Here is a 24032-nt window from a genome sequence, read left to right on the forward strand (position 1 = left end):
GAATTTAACAGGGGTTCAGTCATTCTTGCTTTATACTTGCTGCTTACAAAACATGTTCTGAGGATTAAACCACATCAAGAGAATTGCCGTCTCTGTCTTTTCATTCCTGCATACTGGTCTTTCCTACAATTACTTATTCTGTAGTATCTTTCAAATGTGGGAGCTTGATGGTGCACTATGTTCTGGCATGTGGTTGGAGACACACTGGTAACACACAGGTGTGCTGCGAAGGTTTTCTCTAGTGTCACTCTCTCACTCTTTCTCTCTCTCTCTCTCTTCCTCTCTCCTTTGATGGACGCATGACGCACAATCTTATCTTGCTTTTTATCTAACAGATTTTGATTCACAAATTGACGTCCCCCCAGCACCACCAGAGCTGAACACGTGTAAAACCTGCGATGATGCGTGGCCATCCTGCAATCAACACCCATTCTGAATTGTGAGCTCAGTTGACCGCTCGTACTGAGGCTGAGGAGGTTCCTTTGGCACGTGGTCGACTCTCTTCGACACACGCCAAGAGGCTTGTTTGCACCTCCGGCCAGTGGGAGTGGATGGGGTGCAGCAGCCTGGATGCGCAGTGGCAGCTCCGGATAGTGGGAGTGCATGGGATGCAGCAGACTGGGTGCACAGCGATTGTTATACACCTCTGGGCAGTGCAAGTGTATGGGCTACAGCAGACTGGGGGCCATAATATCAAGAACGGCGATAATATCACCTCTTTAGCAGCAGGAAACTGACGCTAAAGCGGCGATAAGTGGCTTGATAATATGCCCTTGAGAATTCCCATAGTAGCCCAGGTTTTGGTGTGAACGACATCAAACCTGGGCTTCTATGGGAATTCACAAGGGCATAATATCAAGCCCCTTATCGCCGCTATGGTCCTGGGTGCGCAGCGGATGTTAGACACCTCTGGGCAGTGGAAGTGGATGGGATGCAGCAACCTGGGTGCGCTGAGCCAAAACAGAGAATTACGCGTGTGCGCTTGTATATAGTCTGCAATTTCTAATTCTATACTATCTTTCAGATAACTAAACTTGAGAGTGCAGTATGTTCCAGCACGTGGTTGGAGACATACCGGTGACACAAAGGTGAGCTGCAAAGATTTACTCCAGTGTCAACACTCCCTCTCCATCTCTTCCTTTCTCTCTCTCTCACACTTTCTCTGTTTCTCTGTCTCTTCCTCTCTCTCTCATTCTTTCTTTCTCTCACTTCCTCTCTCTCTCTCTCTTCCTCTCTCTCACACTGTTTCTTTCTCTCTTCCTTGTATCTTGCTCTTTCTTTCTTTCTTAATATTTCTCTCTTCCTCTGTCTCACTCTTTGTCTCTCTCTCTTCCTCTCTCTCACTCTTTCTCCCTCTCTCCTCCTCTCTCTCTCTTCTTCTCTCTCACACTGTTTCACTCTTTCTCTCTTCCTCTCTCTCACTCTTTCTCTCTCTCTCTCCTTTCTTTCTCTCTCTGTCTTCCTCTCTCTCTCTTTCTCTTTCTCTCTTTTCTCTCACACTGTTTCTCTCTTCTTTGAATCTCTCTCTTTCTCTCTCTCACTCTTTCTCTGTCTTCCTCTCTGTCTTCCTCTTTCTTTTTGTCTTCCTCTCACTCTTTATCTTTCGCTCTCTCTCTTCCTCCCTCCCTCTCTCACTCTTTCTCTCTCTTCCTCTCTATCACACTGTTTCTCTCTTTCTATCTTCCTTGTATCTCCCTCTCCCTCTCTTTCTCTCTCCTTTGCTGGACGCATAACACACCATCTTATTTTTCTTGCAGGCTGTGATTCACAAATTGTCGAGGGATGACACGCCATGGCTGGACATAGTTTTATTTGTTGTTGTTTTCTTTTAATAAAATATTTTACACACATAGTTTTATTTGTTGTTGTTTTGTTTTAATAAAATGTTTTATATGTAAATCCATACATGGCTAAGATTCTTATTTGTCCAACCTCACAAGCAACTTTTTCATTAAAACTGCAACACCAGCCGATTTGTTAGGCTCCACATTTAAAAACGTTCCTGTCAGATTTGTTTGTGGGGGGTGAGCGGGGATGGCGGACAAGCAGCTGCTGCTGGGGGATGTCGGAGTACTGTAGGGTGTCTGACCTGCATCATCATCACCTCCATTGCATCTCTTCTCAGAGTCTAGCAAACCGGCAGCCTGGCTCGTAAAAGTGCGGGCCCGAGAAGTCGCACCGGAAGAGCTGCGAGCCCACCAGTGGTTCGCAGAGGGAGACTTGCGGCCCCAAGAAGGTTGTTGACGGTATGCTAGTGATGTGGGAAGAGGCTGCGTTACCTGCTGATGTGGGGAGAGGCAGCGTGAAAGTGGTATCTCTCACAAACAGAGCTCCAGTATGTTTTCAGAAATGCCTCGGACAGATTCCAGCTGACGGACTGAATCACAAACTGGCTTTTCAATGCCCATATAGTAAGACTTATGAACAGTTAGTACCCAGGCTCGCAGAGGGACAACTGCGGCTCGTCCGCTCAACTCACAGAGGCAGAACTACGAGTCGTCCGCTCCCAAAGGAACAGCAGCGTAGTAGCTCGCAGAGGTACAGGCACAGCAGCATACTAGCTTGCAAAGGTAGACAGCTGCAAGCCGACGGACTGGCTTCTAACAGCATACCTGCGAAGCGGTGATGTTGGGCACAGGGAGCGTGCAAGGGTTATCTTCCTACTAGTGTCCTGGAGTCGAAGTCATGCTGCCTGGCGCTCACCTGTTTCTCCTTTATTGTTAATAACTGTTAAACCTTCACTGCGTCCAAATCATATTCCAGGATCGATATGGCCCTTGTGTCTGATAGCTTACTTACAACATCAAAAATGGACATATGTCCCCGGGTGACTTCTGACCACAATCCTATTATTTTTTCTTTCCGGGTTAAAACTGAAGAAAAGGAGCTTAGGCCATTCTCCTTTCCTAGGTACTTGCTGACAGATAATGAAGAACTGTCGAGCACCACACAGCAATTGGAGGAATTTTTTAAAATAAATACTGGGTCTGCATCCCCAATAATTGTATGGGATACTATGAAAGCGTTTGTCCGCGGCATCACACAAAAATATATTTTCTTACAGAATAGAAAACGAAAAAGTGAAATGGAGACTTTAGTACTTAATTTGCGTAACATTGAGAGACAACATGTGAAGGTAGTTAAGAATAAGGATCTAAAGGCCCAGGACAGCATGTTTTCTTCTTTAATCGATGCAAGAATTGCAGTAAAAAAAACTTTAAGAGAAAAAATGGCTGCTGTTGGACATGGCCCTTCTGGCAGGTTCACCCCTGAATTTCTTTGCTTTTATTGGTGACTTGGTGCTAGTGGTTTTTGGTTCCTGCGCACTTTCCCTGTGTCCCAGGGTAAAGTGTGTGCACACTCTGAGTGCATGTGGTGAGATAGGCCTGCCCTCCCATAGGAATGCATGGGGAATGTATGCGTCCCTGGTAGTTCCTGATGCGTGGGGTGTGCATGGTCGAGTCTGGTATGTACAGATTCGTGTCGTTAAATGCTGCGCAATGATGCATGCGACGTGCGTGTAGCTAGTATGGAAGTGCCACTTCTAGAAGTGGGCACTTCGGTGTGCAGTGTAAAATGTGTGCCTTGTCGCGTGATTGGCTGGCTGAGGTCATGTGACGGGCTAGGGATTCCCCAGAGTCAGGAGGAGTCACCCGGTGGTGAATAGGGAGATTAGCATGCTGATGGCTGGGGAGGAGTGCGCCTTGGACCTGAATAGGGCAGGGCTTTCCCCACACAATGCTGGCTCCGCCCCCTGTGGTGCGACTGACGACCCTAGCCCTGCCAGTGAATAGAGTGAGGGGCTGAGCACATTAAGGGTGCTCCCCAACCAGCTGCGACTGGTATTCCCCCTCACCCTGAACCAAGAACAAAGGGCTTTACTGTATAAAAATGGGGCTGTGTCCCCACAGAATCTGTTCTCTTCCAGGATCCGATCTGAGGGGGCCTGCTGCTGCTGGGCGCCAGGAGAGACCGCCACTGGGGACTGCCTCCCTGCTGGAGGGCCCTGTGAGCTGGCCCCTGGGCCCAGTCCTAGCCCCCTGCATCTGAAAGACTTTTCTTGGACTTTTGCTTGAGCGCCAGGGAGCGCTTTATCTCCTATTCTGAAGGAGTCCTTGATTCTGGTGCTGAGGAGCGCTGTGTTCTGCCAAGAGGACTGCTGGAGCGCCTGGAGGTGCTTTTGTTTGACTTGTAGCGCTGGGAGCGCTTTGTTTGGGACACCAGCGTAGAGGAGCGCCTTCCTGGGTGCTTCGCTGAAGCCTCCAGTGCCTGAAAGCGCTGGAATTGCCTTGGGCGCAGAGAGCGCTTCCCCCTGTGCCGTTAGCGCCAGGAGCGCTTTTGTTCTGATGGTGGGTGCCTACCCCGCTTAGTTGAGTGTTTCTGTGGCGGGTGCCCACCCCGCTTATTTACGCCACGTTATACTTTAATCCGAAGGCGGGAGCCCACCCCGCGCTTCGGAGAAAGCCGGTATCAAATTCACCGCCGGCAGCCCGAGAGTTCGTCGACGTCATCACCCCCGCGCTGGGATTGGCCCAGCCATCGCGGTTGCCCGGCAAAATGGGGAAGCGACCCCGCGGATCACCGCGTCGGACGGGTGAGAGCAGGCGAAGCCGGAAGTCTACGGGAGCCCACCCCGTGCTCCGGTGAAAGAGAGGAGGCCGCCGGGTAAGAGTGAGAGAGAGCCCCCGAGGAGCGGGAGCTCTCTAGTGCCGGCCACTTCCAGAGAAGCAGAGACGACGCGGGAGTCCCCGGAGAGCAGTCCGGTAAGTGCAAAGGGCTGGGGGACTCCGCGCATGTGTTGGGTGTGCGGGGGCAGTGTTCTTGAGCCCCGAGAGGCGCTCCAACGAGGGCCCGCATTGGATTGGTTCTTGAGCCCCGTGAGGCTCCAACGTGAGGGCCAGTCCGTCCTCAGTGCCGGGGTCAAGTCCCCCCTCGGTGGCGCCGCCGTAGCGGGCCACTGCAACCAAGGTGGCGTATTTGTTTTTGAGCGCTCGCCGCTCCAGCGACGGGGCAGATATTTGGCCAGAGCCACGAAGGCTCTAGGGGGCATTTTGTGCAGCCAGAGCCCAGGAGAGGCTCCTTGTGAGGGCTGCATAGTTTTGTTTTAAAAGGCACAGTGGTGCCCACGCTCATTTTCTCCAGCTGCCCAGCACTTAGTGGGCAGCTGCAACGTTTAGGTTGTACATTGTGCGCATGGCTTGCGCAGCCTGCGCAGTCGCGCCCTGACAGTATTGGATATTGGTCATTTCTACACCCCTGAGAGGCCAGTTGGCCTGGGGACAGTTTCTGCTGGGTTGTGCCCTCCCCTAGGGTACCTGGTGATTTTCATATATGTACTTTTGCGCCCGCGCAATGTCTTCATGATATTTTTCTTCCTAAACTGTGTTTATGCATTGGAGATTGTTTTACTAGTAGTAGTTTTGCTAGTGTGTTCATGTTTCCCTGCGTGATGTTTTCCTAGGGTGGTTAGGATTGCGTAGGTGGTACTTACCTGTTACCAGTAGTTACTGGTTTTGTTCTACAGTTACTTTGTGTCTCCATAGGTATACGTTCTACATTTACTATTGGTGATTTGTATCTTATGTTCTAAGTGCTCAGTCCTAAAAGTGCTAATTCCTGACAGTGGTCCATGTGGCCCTGTCCCCTGTACATATAATCCCTTGTAAATTCTGCCCGTGCCTGTTGGCACATTGTAAAGTGTGTGTTTTTATCTAATGTGTTTTGGTAATACAAAGGCTATTTTTATATAATACCTTGTGTGGAGTTTCTTTTGTGGTGGGCCTTGGGTGTTGTTGCTGGGTGCGCGCGCCAACGCTTTACACATCGCCTCAGAGATAGGCCTGACTGCTCGTGCCAAGCTACCAAGGGGGTGAGCAGGGGTTATCTTTGGCGTGTAACTTCCTTGCCCTGACTAGAGTGGTGGTTTCTGCCTGACTTTGGTGCAAGCCTTAGCCAACCAGAAATCCCATTTCTAACATTGGTGATCAGCGGTGGGATTTGGACTTGCGTTTGCGCTGTACCGCAGTGGCAACTGGCCGCACTACAAAACTCTGCATTTAGATAATCACATGGTATAGGGATTATTGTTTTAAGTTTGTTTTTAAATGTCATTTCTTTGGAAATGTGTTTCTTGTGCACTGTGAGTTAGGTGTACCTAGCTCGGGAGGGTAGATCATCCCCCTAAGTGCATTGTATTTCTGGATTCACCAGAGGGTGGGATCCAGTGGTGGCAGCATAATAGTGTCCAGTACATTTGTCCCCCGCCCTGCTCCCAGAGTTGGTACCTGTGTCACTTGTGGTCAGGTTGAGGAATCAGGGGTGGTAGAAACTGCCTTACCAGTCCGAGGGGAGGGTTGTGTGTGGATGAATGGTGTGTGGCACTAGGCAAGTGAGTGTGAGTTCTCTGGGATAGAGAGCTTGCTGAACCTTTTTTTTTTTGTGAATTGTGTACTCCTGTTAAGCTCAGACCCCTAGGTTCCCTGTGTAATCTTTTCACCAGAACGTCCGCCAGAATGGAGCCTGCTTTTGATCTCAGTGATCTAGTTTATTACAGTATGCAGGAGTTGGAAAGGTTCTGTAGAGAAAGAAACATAGGGGTGAGAGAGTCAGACACTGTGTATGAACTGAGGAACCACATGATTGGATGGCAAGCAGATGAATGGGAACGTGAGCGCAGTGAGGAAGAAAGGGCCCGGGCCTCACAACTGGAGGGTGGTGGGTCTGTGGGGAGCCCTGAAGATTCAGAAGAAGATGACAGTACCTGGACGCCAGTAGAGAGTGAGGACCCCGTAGGTAGGGAGTCCCTTGCTGGGTCCAGCGTAGGAGATAGCGCCTCATCCCTTTCCCTGTCCCCTGAGCGTAGTGGTAGTTTTCTGGATTCCCCAGTGAGGGTGGAGTCCAGTGGTGGCAGCGATATAGAGTGCAGTATACAGTCTCCCATTCCCAGTTCCCCGAGTGTGGTACCTTGTTCCCAAGAGGAGGAGTATAGGTTGAAATTCAGGGGCAGTAAGAAACTGCCTTACCAAACTTGGAAGGAGTTTGCGGATGAATGTGTTGATGCACTGGACGATTGGGTGAGGCTTAGCCCGGAACGCAGTTTTTCCGCCATGTATGATCTGGTTATCAAAGAGCAGATGCTCAGTAGTTGTTCTCCAGGGTTGCGCCAACACCTGTTGAGGTATGGCTCTTTTTGTCCTTGGGAACTTGCAGAGGAAGCAGAGCATTGGGAAAGTGCCAGAGGTTCTCTAGAGTCATTAGTGAGTGATTCCAACAACAGTGGGTCAGAGATCCTCCAGCCCAGCGTGGTGGAGGAGGCTCAGTGTAGCCCAGCTAGGTCACAGGATAGCGAGGAGGGTGTAGGGGCTCACTGCCTGGCTCAGTGGAGCAGGAGTGAGGGGGTGACCGAGGGTCCCCAGACGCCCGAAACCCTGCCTCAGGACTTGGATGGTTTCATGAGGGAACACCAAGTTGGGGACCTAGGCTGTCCTGTTAGTCCACTTGAGGAAGATCTCTTAGTGAGTAGAGGACCTGGAGCGCCTGTAAACAGGGCTCCTGTAGTTCTGGAGTCTGGCAGTACCGCTCCGGTAGGGAGGGTACAGGAGTCCAGCGTGAGGAGTGATTGGGGGATGAGTTCCCCAGTGGAAGAGCCGGTGGGTCAGGGACTACCCAGTTGGGCTAGGATCCCGTGTAGTGACCATGGTGACACCACTTCTGTTCTGGGGGATCTCCGCGCACTGTCAGGTGGACAGGGGACGGGAGATCAGCGCCAGACAAACAGTTGCTCGACATATGTGTAATTTGATAGCCTCAGGGGGATGGAGTGTAAGCCCCCAAAAGTCCTGGAGTGCCAGGCGATTATTCCACCAAAGGTTCTAGGCGGGAGGTTGGAAGGCCAGGTTCAGGATCAGCCTGACCTGAAGGGTGGGACGTCTGTAATCAGCGTCCCGACCGGTTCTTCTTCCAGAGGTACCGCCCCAGTTGGTAGGGAGCAGGGTTCTGGAAGGGGGTGCAGAGGGTGGGAAGGCCCACCTCTGACCCCGGTGCAACCTGAGGGGTTAAACCCTGGGTTGGAATGGCGTTCTAGGTATACCCCTCACCGGAGGAGGAGGAACCCTAGGAGAAGAGGTAGGGGGAGGAGAGCCTTCCCTGAGACTCCTGGTCCGCCTAAGGGTGCAGACCCTAGGCCGGAGAACCAGTGGCAGTCTAGTCCTGTCTTGCAGACAGGAAGAGTGGAGAATGGCCGCTATGTGCCAGGGGTTTCTACCCCCCACTCTGTGGTTAGGCAAGGACCGGTGGCACCTGGGTGGCCTAGGGCCTGGTCTTGGCCGCGGACAGCTTGGGAGTACCAGTGGGGTAGCCCAGTTGGTCCAGACAGTGGTTTTAGAAGGAATTCCATGGGTTCACCGTGGCGTAGAACCGGAGGGTGTCCCTGCAGTTGCGGGCCCGCGTCCGTGTTCTATCGCCCCAAGCAGGGAAGTCCATCACGGTGGTGATTGGTCTGCCCTGCGTTTTGGCTGGAAGGGGGTTGTGTTGGACTTGGCCCTTCTGGCAGGTTCACCCCTGAATTTCTTTGCTTTTATTGGTGACTTGGTGATAGTCGTTTTTGGTTCCTGCGCACTTTCCCTGTGTCCCAGGGTAAAATGCGTGCGCACTCTGAGTGCATGTGGTGAGATAGGCCTGCCCTCCCATAGGAATGCATGGGGAGTGTATGCGTCCCTGGTAGTTCCTGATGCGTGGGGTGTGCATGGTCGAGTCTGGTATGTACAGATTCTTGTGGTTAAATGCTGCGCAATGATGCGTGCGGCGTGCGTGTAGCTAGTATGGAAGTGCCACTTCTAGAAGTGGGCACTTCGTGTGCAGTGTAAAATGTGTGCCTTGTCGCATGATTGGCTGGCTGAGGTCATGTGACGGGCTAGGGATTCCCCAGAGTCAGGAGGAGTCACCCGGTGGTGAATAGGGAGATTAGCATGCTGATGGCTGGGGAGGAGTGCGCCTTGGACCTGAATAGGGCAGGGCTTTCCCCACACAATGCTGGCTCCACCCCCTGTGGTGCGACTGACGACCCTAGCCCTGCCAGTGAATAGAGTGAGGGGCTGAGCACATCAAGGGTGCTCCCCAACCAGCTGCGACTGGTTTTCCCCCTCACCCTGAACCAAGAACAAAGGGCTTTACTGTATAAAAATGGGGCTGTGTCCCCACAGAATCTGTTCTCTTCCAGGATCCGATCTGAGGGGGCCTGCTGCTGCTGGGCGCCAGGAGAGACCGCCACTGGGGACTGCCTCCCTGCTGGAGGGCCCTGTGAGCTGGCCCCTGGGCCCAGTCCTAGCCCCCTGCATCTGAAAGACTTTTCTTGGACTTTTGCTTGAGCGCCAGGGAGCGCTTTAGCTCCTATTCTGAAGGAGTCCTTGATTCTGGTGCTGAGGAGCACTGTGTTCTGCCAAGAGGACTGCTGGAGCACCTGGAGGTGCTTTTGTTTGACTTGTAGCGCTGGGAGAGCTTTGTTTGGGACACCAGCGTAGAGGAGCGCCTTCCTGGGTGCTTCGCTGAAGCCTCCAGTGCCTGAAAGCGCTGGAATTGCCTTGGGCGCAGAGAGCGCTTCCCCCTGTGCCGTTGGCGCCAGGAGCGCTTTTGTTCTGATGGCGGGTGCCTACCCCGCTTAGTTGAGTGTTTCTGTGGCGGGTGCCCACCCCGCTTATTTACGCCACGTTATACTTTAATCCGAAGGCGGGAGCCCACCCCGCGCTTCGGAGAAAGCCGGTATCAAATTCACTGCCGGCAGCCTGAGAGTTCGTCAACGTCATCACCCCCCGCGCTGGGATTGGCCAAGCCATCGCGGTTGCCCGGCAACGTGGGGAAGCGACCCCGCGGATCACCGCATCGGACGGGTGAGAGCAGGCGAAGCCGGAAGTCTACGGGAGCCCACCCCGTGCTCCGGTGAAAGAGAGGAGGCCGCCGGGTAAGAGTGAGAGAGAGCCCCCGAGGAGCGGGACCTCTCTAGTGCCGGCCACTTCCAGAGAAGCAGAGACGACGCGGGAGTCCCCGGAGAGCAGCCCGGTAAGTGCAAAGGGCTGGGGGACTCCGCGCATGTGTTGGGTGTGCGGGGGCAGTGTTCTTGAGCCCCGAGAGGCGCTCCAACGAGGGCCCGCATTGGATTGGTTCTTGAGCCCCGTGAGGCTCCAACGTGAGGGCCAGTCCGTCCTCAGTGCCGGGGTCAAGTCCCCCCTGAATGGCGCCGCCGTAGCGGGCCACTGCAACCAAGGTGGCGTATTTGTTTTTGAGCGCTCGCCGCTCCAGCGACGGGGCAGATATTTGGCCAGAGCCACGAAGGTTCTAGGGGGCATTTTGTGCAGCCAGAGCCCAGGAGAGGCTCCACGTGAGGGCTGCATAGTTTTGTTTTAAAAGGCACAGTGGTGCCCACGCTCATTTTCTCCAGCTGCCCAGCACTTAGTGGGCAGCTGCAACGTTTAGGTTGTACATTGTGCGCCTGGCTTGCGCAGCCTGCGCAGTCGCGCCCTGACAGTATTGGATATTGGTCATTTCTACACCCCTGAGAGGCCAGTTGGCCTGGGGACAGTTTCTGCTCGGTTGTGCCCTCCCCTAGGGTACCTGGTGATTTTCATATATGTACTTTTGCGCCCGCGCAATGTCTTCATGATATTTTTCTTCCTAAACTGTGTTTATGCATTGGAGATTGTTTTACTAGTAGTAGTTATGCTAGTGTGTTCATGTTTCCCTGCGTGATGTTTTCCTAGGGTGGTTAGGATTGCGTAGGTGGTACTTACCTGTTACCAGTAGTTACTGGTTGTGTTCTACAGTTACTTTGTGTCTCCATAGGTATACGTTCTACATTTACTATTGGTGATTTGTATCTTATGTTCTAAGTGCTCAGTCCTAAAAGTGCTAATTCCTGACAGTGGTCCATGTGGCCCTGTCCCCTGTACATATAATCCCTTGTAAATTCTGCCCGTGCCTGTTGGCACATTGTAAAGTGTGTGTTTTTATCTAATGTGTTTTGGTAATACAAAGGCTATTTTTATATAATACCTTGTGTGGAGTTTCTTTTGTGGTGGGCCTTGGGTGTTGTTGCTGGGTGCGCGCGCCAACGCTTTACACATCGCCTCAGAGATAAGCCTGACTGCTCGTGCCAAGCTACTAAGGGGGTGAGCAGGGGTTATCTTTGGCGTGTAACTTCCTTGCCCTGACTAGAGTGGTGGTTTCTGCCTGACTTTGGCGCAAGCCTTAGCCAACCAGAAATCCCATTTCTAACATTGGTGATCAGCGGTGGGATTTGGACTTGCGTTTGCGCTGTACCGCAGTGGCAACTGGCCGCACTACAAAACTCTGCATTTAGATAATCACATGGTATAGGGATTATTGTTTTAAGTTTGTTTTTAAATGTCATTTCTTTGGAAATGTGTTTCTTGTGCACTGTGAGTTAGGTGTCCCTAGCTCGGGAGGGTAGATCATCCCCCTAAGTGCATTGTGTTTCTGGGTTCACCAGAGGGTGGGATCCAGTGGTGGCAGCATAATAGTGTCCAGTACATTTGTCCCCCGCTCTGCGCCCAGAGTTGGTACCTGTGTCACTTGTGGTCAGGTTGAGGAATCAGGGGTGGTAGAAACTGCCTTACCAGTCCGAGGGGAGGGTTGTGTGTGGATGAATGGTGTGTGGCACTAGGCAAGTGAGTGTGAGTTCTCTGGGATAGAGAGCTTGCTGAACCTTTTTTTTTTTGTGAATTGTGTACTCCTGTTAAGCTCAGACCCCTAGGTTCCCTGTGTAATCTTTTCACCAGAACGTCCGCCAGAATGGAGCCTGCTTTTGATCTCAGTGATCTAGTTTATTACAGTATGCAGGAGTTGGAAAGGTTCTGTAGAGAAAGAAACATAGGGGTGAGAGAGTCAGACACTGTGTACGAACTGAGGAACCACATGATCGGATGGCAAGCAGATGAATGGGAACGTGAGCGCAGTGAGGAAGAAAGGGCCCGGGCCTCACAACTGGAGGGTGGTGGGTCTGTGGGGAGCCCTGAAGATTCAGAAGAAGATGACAGTACCTGGACGCCAGTAGAGAGTGAGGACCCCGTAGGTAGGGAGTCCCTTGCTGGGTCCAGCGTAGGAGATAGCGCCTCATCCCTTTCCCTGTCCCCTGAGCGTAGTGGTAGTTTTCTGGATTCCCCAGTGAGGGTGGAGTCCAGTGGTGGCAGCGATATAGAGTGCAGTATAGAGTCTCCCATTCCCAGTTCCCCGAGTGTGGTACCTTGTTCCCAAGAGGAGGAGTATAGGTTGAAATTCAGGGGCAGTAAGAAACTGCCTTACCAAACTTGGAAGGAGTTTGCGGATGAATGTGATGATGCACTGGACGATTGGGTGAGGCTTAGCCCGGAACGCAGTTTTTCCGCCATGTATGATCTGGTTATCAAAGAGCAGATGCTCAGTAGTTGTTCTCCAGGGTTGCGCCAACACCTGTTGAGGTATGGCTCTTTTTGTCCTTGGGAACTTGCAGAGGAAGCAGAGCATTGGGAAAGTGCCAGAGGTTCTCTAGAGTCATTAGTGAGTGATTCCAACAATAGTGGGTCAGAGATCCTCCAGCCAGCGTGGTGGAGGAGGCTCGGTGTAGCCCAGCTAGGTCCCAGGATAGCGAGGAGGGTGTAGGGGCTCACTGCCTGGCTCAGTGGAGCAGGAGTGAGGGGGTGACCGAGGGTCCCCAGACGCCCGAAACCCTGCCTCAGGACTTGGATGGTTTCATGAGGGAACACCAAGTTGGGGACCTAGGCTGTCCTGTTAGTCCACTTGAGGAAGATCTCTTAGTGAGTAGAGGACCTGGAGCGCCTGTAAACAGGGGTCCTGTGGTTCTGGAGTCTGGCAGTACCGCTCCGGTAGGGAGGGTACAGGAGTCCAGCGTGAGGAGTGATTGGGGGATGAGTTCCCCAGTGGAAGAGCCGGTGGGTCAGGGACTACCCAGTTGGGCTAGGATCCCGTGTAGTGACCATGGTGACACCACTTCTGTTCTGGGGGATCTCCGCGCACTGTCAGGTGGACAGGGGACGGGAGATCAGCGCCAAACAAACAGTCGCTCGACATATGTGTCATTTGATAGCCTCAGGGGGGTGGAGTGTAAGTCCCCAAAAGTCCTGGAGTGCCAGGCAATTATTCCACCAAAGGTTCGAGGCCGGAGGTTGGAAGGCCAGGTTCGGGATCAGCCTGACCTGAAGGGTGGGACATCTGTAATCAGCGTCCCGACCGGTTCTTCTTCCAGAGGTACCGCCCCAGTTGGTAGGGAGCAGGGTTCTGGAAGGGGGTGCAGAGGGTGGGAGGGCCCACCTCTGACCCCGGTGCAACCTGAGGGGTTAAACCCTGGGTTCGAATGGCGTTCTAGGTATACCCCTCGCCGGAGGAGGAGGAACCCTAGGAGAAGAGGTAGGGGGAGGAGAGCCTTCCCTGAGACTCCTGGTCCGCCTACGGGTGCAGACCCTAGGCCGGAGAACCAGTGGCAGTCTAGTCCTGTCTTGCAGACAGGAAGAGTGGAGAATGGCTGCTATGTGCCAGGGGTTACTACCCCCCACTCTGTGGTTAAGCAAGGACCGGTGGCACCTGGGTGGCCTAGGGCCTGGTCTTGGCCGCGGACCGCTTGGGAGTACCAGTGGGGCAGCCCAGTTGGTCCAGACAGTGGTTTTAGAAGGAATTCCATGGGTTCACCGTGGCGTAGAACCGGAGGGTGTCCCTGCAGTTGCGGGCCCGCGTCCGTGTTCTATCGCCCCAAGCAGGGAAGTCCATCACGGTGGTGATTGGTCTGCCCTGCGTTTTGGCTGGAAGGGGGTTGTGTTGGACTTGGCCCTTCTGGCAGGTTCACCCCTGAATTTCTTTGCTTTTATTGGTGACTTGGTGATAGTCGTTTTTGGTTCCTGCGCACTTTCCCTGGGTCCCAGGGTAAAGTGCGTGCGCACTCTGAGTGCATGTGGTGAGATAGGCCTGCCCTCCCATAGGAATGCATGGGGAATGTATGCGTCCCTGGTAGTTCCTGATGCGTGGGGTGTGCATGGTCGAGTCTGGTATGTACAGATTCATGTGGTTAAATGCTGCGCAATGATGCGTGCGGCGTGCGTGTAGCTAGTATGGAAGTGCCACTTCTAGAAGTGGGCACTTCGGTGTGCAGTGTAAAATGTGTGCCTTGTCGCGTGATTGGCTGGCTGAGGTCATGTGACGGGCTAGGGATTCCCCAGAGTCAGGAGGAGTCACCCGGTGGTGAATAGGGAGATTAGCGTGCTGATGGCTGGGGAGGAGTGCGCCTTGGACCTGAATAGGGCAGGGCTTTCCCCACACAATTCTGGCTCCGCCCCCTGTGGTGCGACTGACGACCCTAGCCCTGCCAGTGAATAGAGTGAGGGGCTGAGCACATCAAGGGTGCTCCCCAACCAGCTGCGACTGGTTTTCCCCCTCACCCTGAACCAAGAACAAAGGGCTTTACTGTATAAAAATGGGGCTGTGTCCCCACAGAATCTGTTCTCTTCCAGGATCCGATCTGAGGGGGCCTGCTGCTGCTGGGCGCCAGGTGAGACCGCCACTGGGGACTGCCTCCCTGCTGGAGGGCCCTGTGAGCTGGCCCCTGTGCCCAGTCCTAGCCCCCTGCATCTGAAAGACTTTTCTTGGACTTTTGCTTGAGCGCCAGGGAGCGCTTTATCGCCTATTCTGAAGGAGTCCTTGATTCTGGTGCTGAGGAGCGCTGTGTTCTGCCAAGAGGACTGCTGGAGCACCTGGAGCTGCTTATTTTTTACTTGTAGCACTGGGAGCGCTTTGTTTGGGACACCAGCGTAGAGGAGCGCCTTCCTGGGTGCTTCGCTGAAGCCTCCAGTGCCTGAAAGCGCTGGAATTGCCTTGGGCGCAGAGAGCGCTTCCCCCTGTGCCGTTGGCGCCAGGAGCGCTTTTGTTCTGATGGCGGGTGCCTACCCCGCTTAGTTGAGTGTTTCTGTGGCGGGTGCCCACCCCGCTTATTTACGCCACGTTATACTTTAATCCGAAGGCGGGAGCCCACCCCGCGCTTCGGAGAAAGCCGGTATCAAATTCACCGCCGGCAGCCCGAGAGTTCGTCGACGTCATCACCCCCCGCGCTGGGATTGGCCCAGCCATCGCGGTTGCCCAGCAACGTGGGGAAGCGACCCCGCGGATCACCGCGTCGGACGGGTGAGAGCAGGCGAAGCCGGAAGTCTACGGGAGCCCACCCCGTGCTTCGGTGAAAGAGAGGAGGCCGCCGGGTAAGTGTGAGAGAGAGCCCCCGAGGAGCGGGAGCTCTCTAGTGCCGGCCACTTCCAGAGAAGCAGAGACGATGCGGGAGTCCCCGGAGAGCAGCCCGGTAAGTGCAAAGGGCTGGGGGACTCCTCGCATGTGTTGGGGATACGGGGGCAGTGTTCTTGAGCCCCGAGAGGCGCTCCAACGAGGGCCTGCATTGGATTGGTTCTTGAGCCCCGTGAGGCTCCAACGTGAGGGCCAGTCCGTCCTCAGTGCAGGGGTCAAGTCCCCCCTCGGTGGCGCCGCCGTAGCGGGCCACTGCAACCAAGGTGGCATATTTGTTTTTGAGCGCTCGCCGCTCCAGCGACGGGGCAGATATTTGGCCAGAGCCACGAAGGCTCTAGGGGGCATTTTGTGCAGCCAGAGCCCAGGAGAGGCTCCACGTGAGGGCTGCATAGTTTTGTTTTAAAAGGCACAGTGGTGCCCACGCTCATTTTCTCCAGCTGCCCAGCACTTAGTGGGCAGCTGCAACGTTTAGGTTGTACATTGTGCGCCTGGCTTGCGCAGCCTGCGCAGCCTGCGCAGTCGCGCCCTGACAGTATTGGATATTGGTCATTTCTACACCCCTGAGAGGCCAGTTGGCCTGGGGACAGTTTCTGCTGGGTTGTGCCCTCCCCTAGGGTACCTGGTGATTTTCATATATGTACTTTTGCGCCCGCGCAATGTCTTCATGATATTTTTCTTCCTAAACTGTGTTTATGCATTGGAGATTGTTTTACTAGTAGTAGTTATGCTAGTGTGTTCATGTTTCCCTGCGTGATGTTTTCCTAGGGTGGTTAGGATTGCGTAGGTGGTACTTACCTGTTACCAGTAGTTACTGGTTGTGTTCTACAGTTACTTTGTATCTCCATAGGTATACGTTCTACATTTACTATTGGTGATTTGTATCTTATGTTCTAAGTGCTCAGTCCTAAAAGTGCTAAATCCTGACAGTGGTCCATGTGGCCCTGTCCCCTGTACATATAATCCCTTGTAAATTCTGCCCGTGCCTGTTGGCACATTGTAAAGTGTGTGTTTTTATCTAATGTGTTTTGGTAATACAAAGGCTATTTTTATATAATACCTTGTGTGGAGTTTCTTTTGTGGTGGGCCTTGGGTGTTGTTGCTGGGTGCGCGCGCAAACGCTTTACACATCGCCTCAGAGATAAGCCTGACTGCTCGTGCCAAGCTACCAATGGGGTGAGCAGGGGTTATCTTTGGCGTGTAACTTCCTTGCCCTGACTAGAGTGGTGGTTTCTGCCTGACTTTGGCGCAAGCCTTAGCCAACCAGAAATCCCATTTCTAACAGCTGCAAATTACTGTAAACATCGGTTAGAAAAATATAAATATGGGGAGCACATAGGACATGTATTGGCTTACCAGACTGCAGAGATAAAAGCTAAAACTAAGATTAATTCTATTATGGGAGTAAATGGGATATTATATACGGAACCCTCAGACATCCTAGAACAATTTTTGCAGTTTTATCAACAGCTATATTCTTTGACATGGCCCTCTAATCAAGACGAGGTATTACGGTATATTAATAATAGTGATCTTCAAGTTGCAGATAATGAGAAAATTGCCACTTTGGAAGAAACGGTTTTGTTAGCAGAGGTCGAATCGGCATTATCATTATTGCCTACTGGGAAAGCTACTGGCATCGACTCAATACCATTAGAGTTTTATAAATCTTTCAAAAAGATTCTACTTTTACCACTTACTAGGGTAATACAATATGTAGCTATTAGTGGAGAGGTGCCGGCATCATGGAATAGGACACAGATTGTGTTTTTTCTAAAAAAAGGGTAAACCACCAACTGAATGTGGATCATACCGGCCAATTTCTCTTATTAATGCAGATGCAAATATATTTTCTAAGATCTTGGCAATCCGTTTAGCTCCGCTTATGCCGGATTTAGTTTCTGAAAGCCAACACAGATTTATATTAGGGAGGGATACTACTGCTCATGTGAACATGGCTATTAGCGCATTTGATTATGCAGAGCAAAAGAAAATAGATTCCGGTATGATCCTATTAGACGCTGAAAAAGCATTTGATCGTGTAAGATGGGAATTCTTATGGGCTTTGTTATCGAAGATAGGCATAGGTACGCAGTTTCAGTCTTGCGTAAAAGCTCTATATTGTAACCGACAAGCTAATCTTTCTTATATGGGATCTAGATCAGCTTCATTTAGGATTTTATGTGGGACCAGACAGGGATGTCCTTTGTCTCCACTACTTTTTGCTCTATACATAGAGCCATTCCTACGCACTCTTCAATCTTGTGCACATATTAATCCGTTGGAATCCGGTACTTTTAAACTTAAACTCAAGGCATATGCTGATGATATAGCGGTCTATGCTATTAATCCAAGTGTGGCCGTGATTAGGATCAATGATGAAGCAGAGAAATATGGTAATGTCTCAGGGTATAAGCTGAATGTTAATAAAACTCAAGTGCTCACTACAATCGGGATTCAAAATGCTACGTTTGGGGCATATACAACCGTGACCTATCTGGGGGTAAAAATAGTAGCTAAAGTTAACCGGATTATAGATATTAATTATACACCACTTCTACAGGTGACTACTAAGTTGCTTAAAATCTGGCATAGGCTCCCTTTGGGATTACTTGGCAGATGTAATTTAATCAAAATGAAAATACTTCCCAAATTTTTATATTTGTTTCGGTCAATTCTTTTGAAAATCCCTAATATATTTTTTTAAAAACTTGAGGGCATTTGTAGTAGCTTTATATGGGGCTATAAAAAACCTAGGAGAGCAATTGAGTTACTTAAATCTTCGTATGAACAAGGAGGACTAGGCTTCCCGGATTTCAAAATGTATTTTTGGGCCTCATTTACTGGTCGTTTTCGTTGTTTGCTGGGCCTGGACCAGACTGATCCATTATTTAAGCTTATTTTAGGTAATCAGAAGGACATGTTTTTGTATGGAATAAATGATCCAAATTACTTTAAGAGAGTCAAGTTTAAGACTCTGAGGGATATTGTGCATATTTGGAGAGACATGTCTTCTAAGTGCAAACTACCAAAAATACATAACAAATTTCCATTGTGGGGGAATCCATTGCTTCCTGAGATCTTTCAGGATCAGGTTGGCAAATCCTGGGCTAAGTATGGGATTTCATGTTTGGGCAAAATTTATAATGAGAACGGAATCAAACCATTTGAAAATCTGCGTATAATTTATAAGTTACCGATAAACTTTTTAAAAAAAATAATTGCAAATAAGAGATTATTTGACTACAAGTTTTGCGGCAACTGAGTTTATTCAGTCAAATGTCTGGGACTGTATATATGGAGGAAAGACCAAATCTTTAATAGGTATGATGTATATACATCTATTTAGTTTTAAATTAGATGGTAGTGAAAAATTAGCCGAACGCTGGAGTCAAATTCTGGGTGTAGTGGTCTCTCCTAGCATGATTAAACAAGCATTAGGCAATGTAAAGGAGTCGGTGCACTCCGTTAATCTGCAACTTCAGCAATCACGTACTACCTGTATGTTATATTACACGCCGGCTAGAATAGCTAAATGGGCTCAAGGAAATATGGTGGGGGATAAAAAATACTGCCCTAAGTGCGGATTGTACGCTGCTAATTTACTATATATATTTATTTCATGCCCATTACTGCCGGTCTTTTGGCAGAAAATAGAACAGTCACTCCAGGTCAAACTTGGTTTGGATCAACCACTGACTGATCTTGAAATTATGCTGGGATATAAAGAGAATAATTCAGATATAGCACGTCTTTTTTCAATCTTGATGGCGGCTGCTAGATTGGCTATTGCCAGGACTTGGATTTCCCCCACATCTCCTCTGGTTGAGGATTGTTGGGTCATAATCAAAGAAACTTATGGCTTAGAGGCCGCCCTGGCAAATGCAAGGGGAACTCGTTCTTTAGTTAAATTAGAAGCGCTTTGGCGACCTATGGCCTTCTGATTATATAACTCCATATTATTTTGGGATTATGTAAACCTGAGTTTATAAATTCCATAGGGTCTTTGTGATTATATAACTTCATATTATTTTGTGATCATATCAATTTGTGTCTATATGATCCCTCATGATTACTTGATTACTGTATGATTGTTACTTTCCTTCTCCATGTTATTTCTTTGGATTCTTTTTTATTCCTTCTTTCTTTTTGAATTTATTATACGGTTGATGTATACCTTTATATGTTTTTGCTTTATTGTATTTATGTGTCAACTATGATGATGAAAAAAAAAAAAAGTTATTAAAAATTGACGAAAAGGCGAGCAAGCATTTCTCAAATAATAACATGTAACTGCAGTGTCGTGTGCAAAAGCTGCAAAAGTGGCCAGATGGCTTTCTAACATCTAACACGGTTGTGCTAACTTCTCTCACTACACCCCCCCTTGAACGGACCACTAACCAATATGGGTACAATTAAGGAACGCAGAGTTCAAGTTCGATAGAACGGAACTAAGGGCACAATTTGGGAATCCATATAAGGGCAGTGAAAGTTCGAAGAGAAAAAAGAGAGAAAAAAAACATTTAAAGGGAAAAAAAATATTATCGATGGTTATCGAACGAAAAGGCAAAAGTTATTCCAAAGGAATGTTGGATGACATCCAAGTTAATCCATCAATGTATAATGTATAAGCACAGTAAGTAGCAACGGCTTCCAAGAGGAAATCATTGGAACGTCCTGCAAAATTATCTGCCATCCAGTTCAGCAAGGGGAATGAACACACATGTTCTTTGACAACTGGAGCCTCTAGTACCATCAGAGGACAACTGGCGTGTTCTTCAAGATAACTTCTTGCCAGGAAGTCATCAGCAGCCGTACCGATGTCCCAATTCCCTAGGACTCCATGTGCTGCTCCACACGCCGTAATCCTGACACCAGAACAGTCCAACTCATGAGCCACTTAGACACCGAGTTTGACAAGCACAAATCCAGAGCCCATTGGAACGGACACTCTAGGCAATGAAAGACAGTTTGTACGCAAGTAAAGTAGGGAAACCGGAAGGACAATCCATAGGCTAAGCTCAAGGTTGCCAGTGGTAATGTTCCATAGTATTCAAGCATCCGGTTACGAAGATGGAGCAGCCGGGACAGGCTGTCGTGTGACACAAATCGTGCATCCATTGCGTAGTAAGCAGACCAACAACAGCACCCCAGCCACGAGGGCGAGAATCAACGGGAGACCTCCAAAAACGCTGGAAAAAATAGAATGAAAAAATGCCGGGATCACACCAAAAATAGTTTGGAAGGAGGTCACGAGGCCGGAGCCCACAATTTTGAAAAAAATGTGCCAGGCCACTTGTTGACGAGGCATTAAAGATAGTCTGAATCAGGGCACCAAAATGAAGTGGGAGATCAGTATTCAAAAGTGCTTGCACCTCTGTGCGCGTGTTTGCTACGTGAAGGACAAATGTTTCCGGGATGAAGTCAACGCGACTTCTTTTTGAGACAATAGAGCCCTTATTCTGCTCATCTTGTTGAACTCTGCTTTCAAGGTTGGAATGGAAGGCCAGATGGATATATCAAGCCGTCCATGCGGGGGTGGGAAAAGGATGTTGTTACAGCAGACTACTCTCTGTGATACAGTCACTATGTAGGGAATTCCCACTAACATCCCACAGCAAGCTTCATTAATTAATAGCAAATAACTACCGTTAGCCAGCAGCGTAAATGACGGTGTTATGACTGGCACTGGAATCCCTTTCAGGACGCAAGCTAAATTAGGAGCGTGCACATTACATGCACCATGCAATTGAATGTGCCGACACACCACAGAGTGATCCGGAGTGGAAGTGCATTCTTCACCTTTTAAGTAAACCTCTTTACCGTCCCTCACGCACCTGTACGTGAATGGGAGTGACCAAACTTCATGCAAGAAGGCAGTACCTAGTTGTTCATATCTGCCTACCGCATAATGTTTCATGCAGGAACTGAACTTAAACAGGGGAAATGGTAATGTGATTAACCCTTGGATAAGCCACACAGCAGAATTTAATTTGGCAACAGAGAAAGGCGAAGGTTCTAACTTTTCAATGTGCAGCAATGAGTATGTTGCATCTTTCATGGACATGAACTGTTGTTTTGCAGTTAAATTAAAAGGAAGGAACAAAGATGAAGTATTCATGTAATCCCAAGGGACTTTCCCAGCCTTTAACATTTGCAATGTCCATGCAAACTGCATAATAGAACGCAATTGATTTTGACCATGATATAAAACAGACACATCATCCCGCACAATGTCAACAACAGATGAAACGATATTATCTAACGTATATATTCTGGAAGACAGGGTGTTAATGCTATTATCTATAACTGCCAATACCTTCTCCATATTGGCTTGATCAATAGCCCGTAATCTGGATGCAGCTTCAATTTGTGATAGCTTCCAAACTTTGTTATAAATAGCATATACCCATCTTTTGGACCTGCCAACCGCAGGACCCTTAACAAAATCATTCAAATCTATTTTGTCGTGTAATTGTGATAAATGAAGCTTAACAGATGCTAAGGTTGAATGTTGCAGCCAAGATTGGCATAACTTCCCTACTGAGTAGGTAGTTACAGTATGACAGGATTCAAAACGGGGGTCCACACAAACTTGTGTATACCCCGGATTCAAATCCAGAAACCGATGTTGACAGGAATCTGAGCTTGTTTGCCATATTAACCATCCTTCCGGATTTAATTTGGAAATATTGAAGGATGTGTTAGAAATGTATGACTGCAACGCAGCAAGGGACAGATCCGTATGATTATACCAATTAGGATAAGCACCCAGAACCAGAGTAGAGGGAGAATTTAATTTTTTAGAAGTAGCCAATCCAAAACAGGTAGTCTGAAAAATTGACGAATTCAAAAGTAACATGTGGTTCGGGATGAGGCAGGCCCAATGCAAAGCTTCTGTTCCCTGTACCTGCCAGGGTTTAGAACCCCAAACCGATTTAAGATCTATAGTAGCTTTCCACAGATCATAACTTCTGATTGCCAAATCATCCATAAAGGATTTGGAATATAACAATTTCGTGTGTGTCAGCCTAACTTTCGAGGCAGTCTCAGCTGCCACCTTAAAGTAAAAGGAGGCAGGATTCGACACACTGAAATCAGAAAAATATGTGAATTTGTTCACTAACGTGGTGGAGCTGCCCAGCCTAGGCGCTGGACAGTGTTCCCATTGCGTATAATTTACAAAGTTTCTAAACGTATTGGCTTTGTGAAGGAAGTGATTGCCATAATGTTGATAGCAAAACTGCTCATCATACTTAGCAGTATCTAAATACAAATCCTCAGCATCAAACACAGCATAATATTTCAAATCAGAAAACAGTGCTTCTATGGCCTGAACATCCCAATCATCTAAGCGGATGCTTTGCTTAACTACATCACCCACAGAAACACGAAATACATTTGGCACATTGATTACTTCAGTGGGACTATGAATTTGAAATTTAACAGCATCCCACGCAATCCCATCCAACACAGGCCAGGCAGTAATATTCACAAAAGTCTTGTCCCTTTTCATGATATGTGATGAGGAGTGGGGGGCCAAAGTTCCATCAATTAGTCTAATTGTAGATCTTTCTCTTAGGTAGTGTCCATTCACAAGACGAAAAAACACGACCACAAATCCAATGGACATGAACAAAAAACTAGATATGAGCACCAGCCAAATGTAAGTCCAAGGGGGAATTAAAAAATTTCTTTTAAACCAGACAGCAAAGATTGAAACTTTTGATGGGGCATTGGAAGTCATTGAGTTAGTGTCAAAGGAGAAGCGTGACTGGTTAACTGTGGTGGATTGTAAAACAGGCAACGGTACATCTGCAGGATAAGCATACTCAGTATCTTCAGGTAGACCACCAGCTGTTGGTGGCAACAAAGGGCCAGTAATTGTATGCATCTTGATGGCAACATCAGGCAAGGTGGTAGAAGCTGGAGCCAAAACAGAATTTCTCAGCATCGCAGGGCAAGAAACCGCTGAAGTCATACTAAGAAGAATCGGCCACTCGCTGTAGCTTGACATTGTCAATAGAGATGTTCCTGTTATCCTTGCGACCAGGAAGTGGAGGTAAAATGACTGTTTGTGTACCCTGCACGCCAAGCACTGGAACCGGTGCACGATAAGAGGGGCTGAACTCCTTCTTGTTCTCCACCTTCTCACGGACCAGATCACCAACTCGAGGTAGCCAGCCGACTACCAGAATCTGAAGCGCAGCATCAGATGTGGAGGGCACATGTTCCTTCGCTAGACTGTCTCTGGTTTCTTAGAGAGTCTGCAATACAGCACAGTGATCATCTACGTCAAAGGGTGCGGCTGACCATCAAGGTCCGGGACAAACATTCGTATGCCAAAGAGCATCATGTAGGGGGTCCGCCTACCCAGAGACCTTCTAGGGAGATTATTAAGTGCACGTTGGACGTTATACAAATAGGCTAGCCAGTTCCGACCAGTGCCTAAAACCCTAGCTGTCAAAGATTGCTTTAAGTCACGGTTCATTCGCTCCACCACACTATTACCCTCAGGTCGGTAGGGAGACGAAAATTTGACTTGGACCCCCACATTTCTCATGGCTTCTTTGTACGCCTTAGAGCCGAACGCAGGGCCCTGATCAGAATGAAAGGTACTACACGCAAAACTTCCCACAAAGACACGCAAATTCCTGATGACAGTACGGGCATCAGCACTCCTTTGTGGCCATACCCACAGAAAACGTGTGCACGAATCCACTGCAACCAAGATGTACTTGTATGCAGTA

This window comes from Triturus cristatus, chromosome 3_1 (assembly GCF_964204655.1).
Source record: "Triturus cristatus chromosome 3_1, aTriCri1.1, whole genome shotgun sequence".
NCBI classification, from domain to species: Eukaryota; Metazoa; Chordata; class Amphibia; order Caudata; family Salamandridae; genus Triturus; species Triturus cristatus.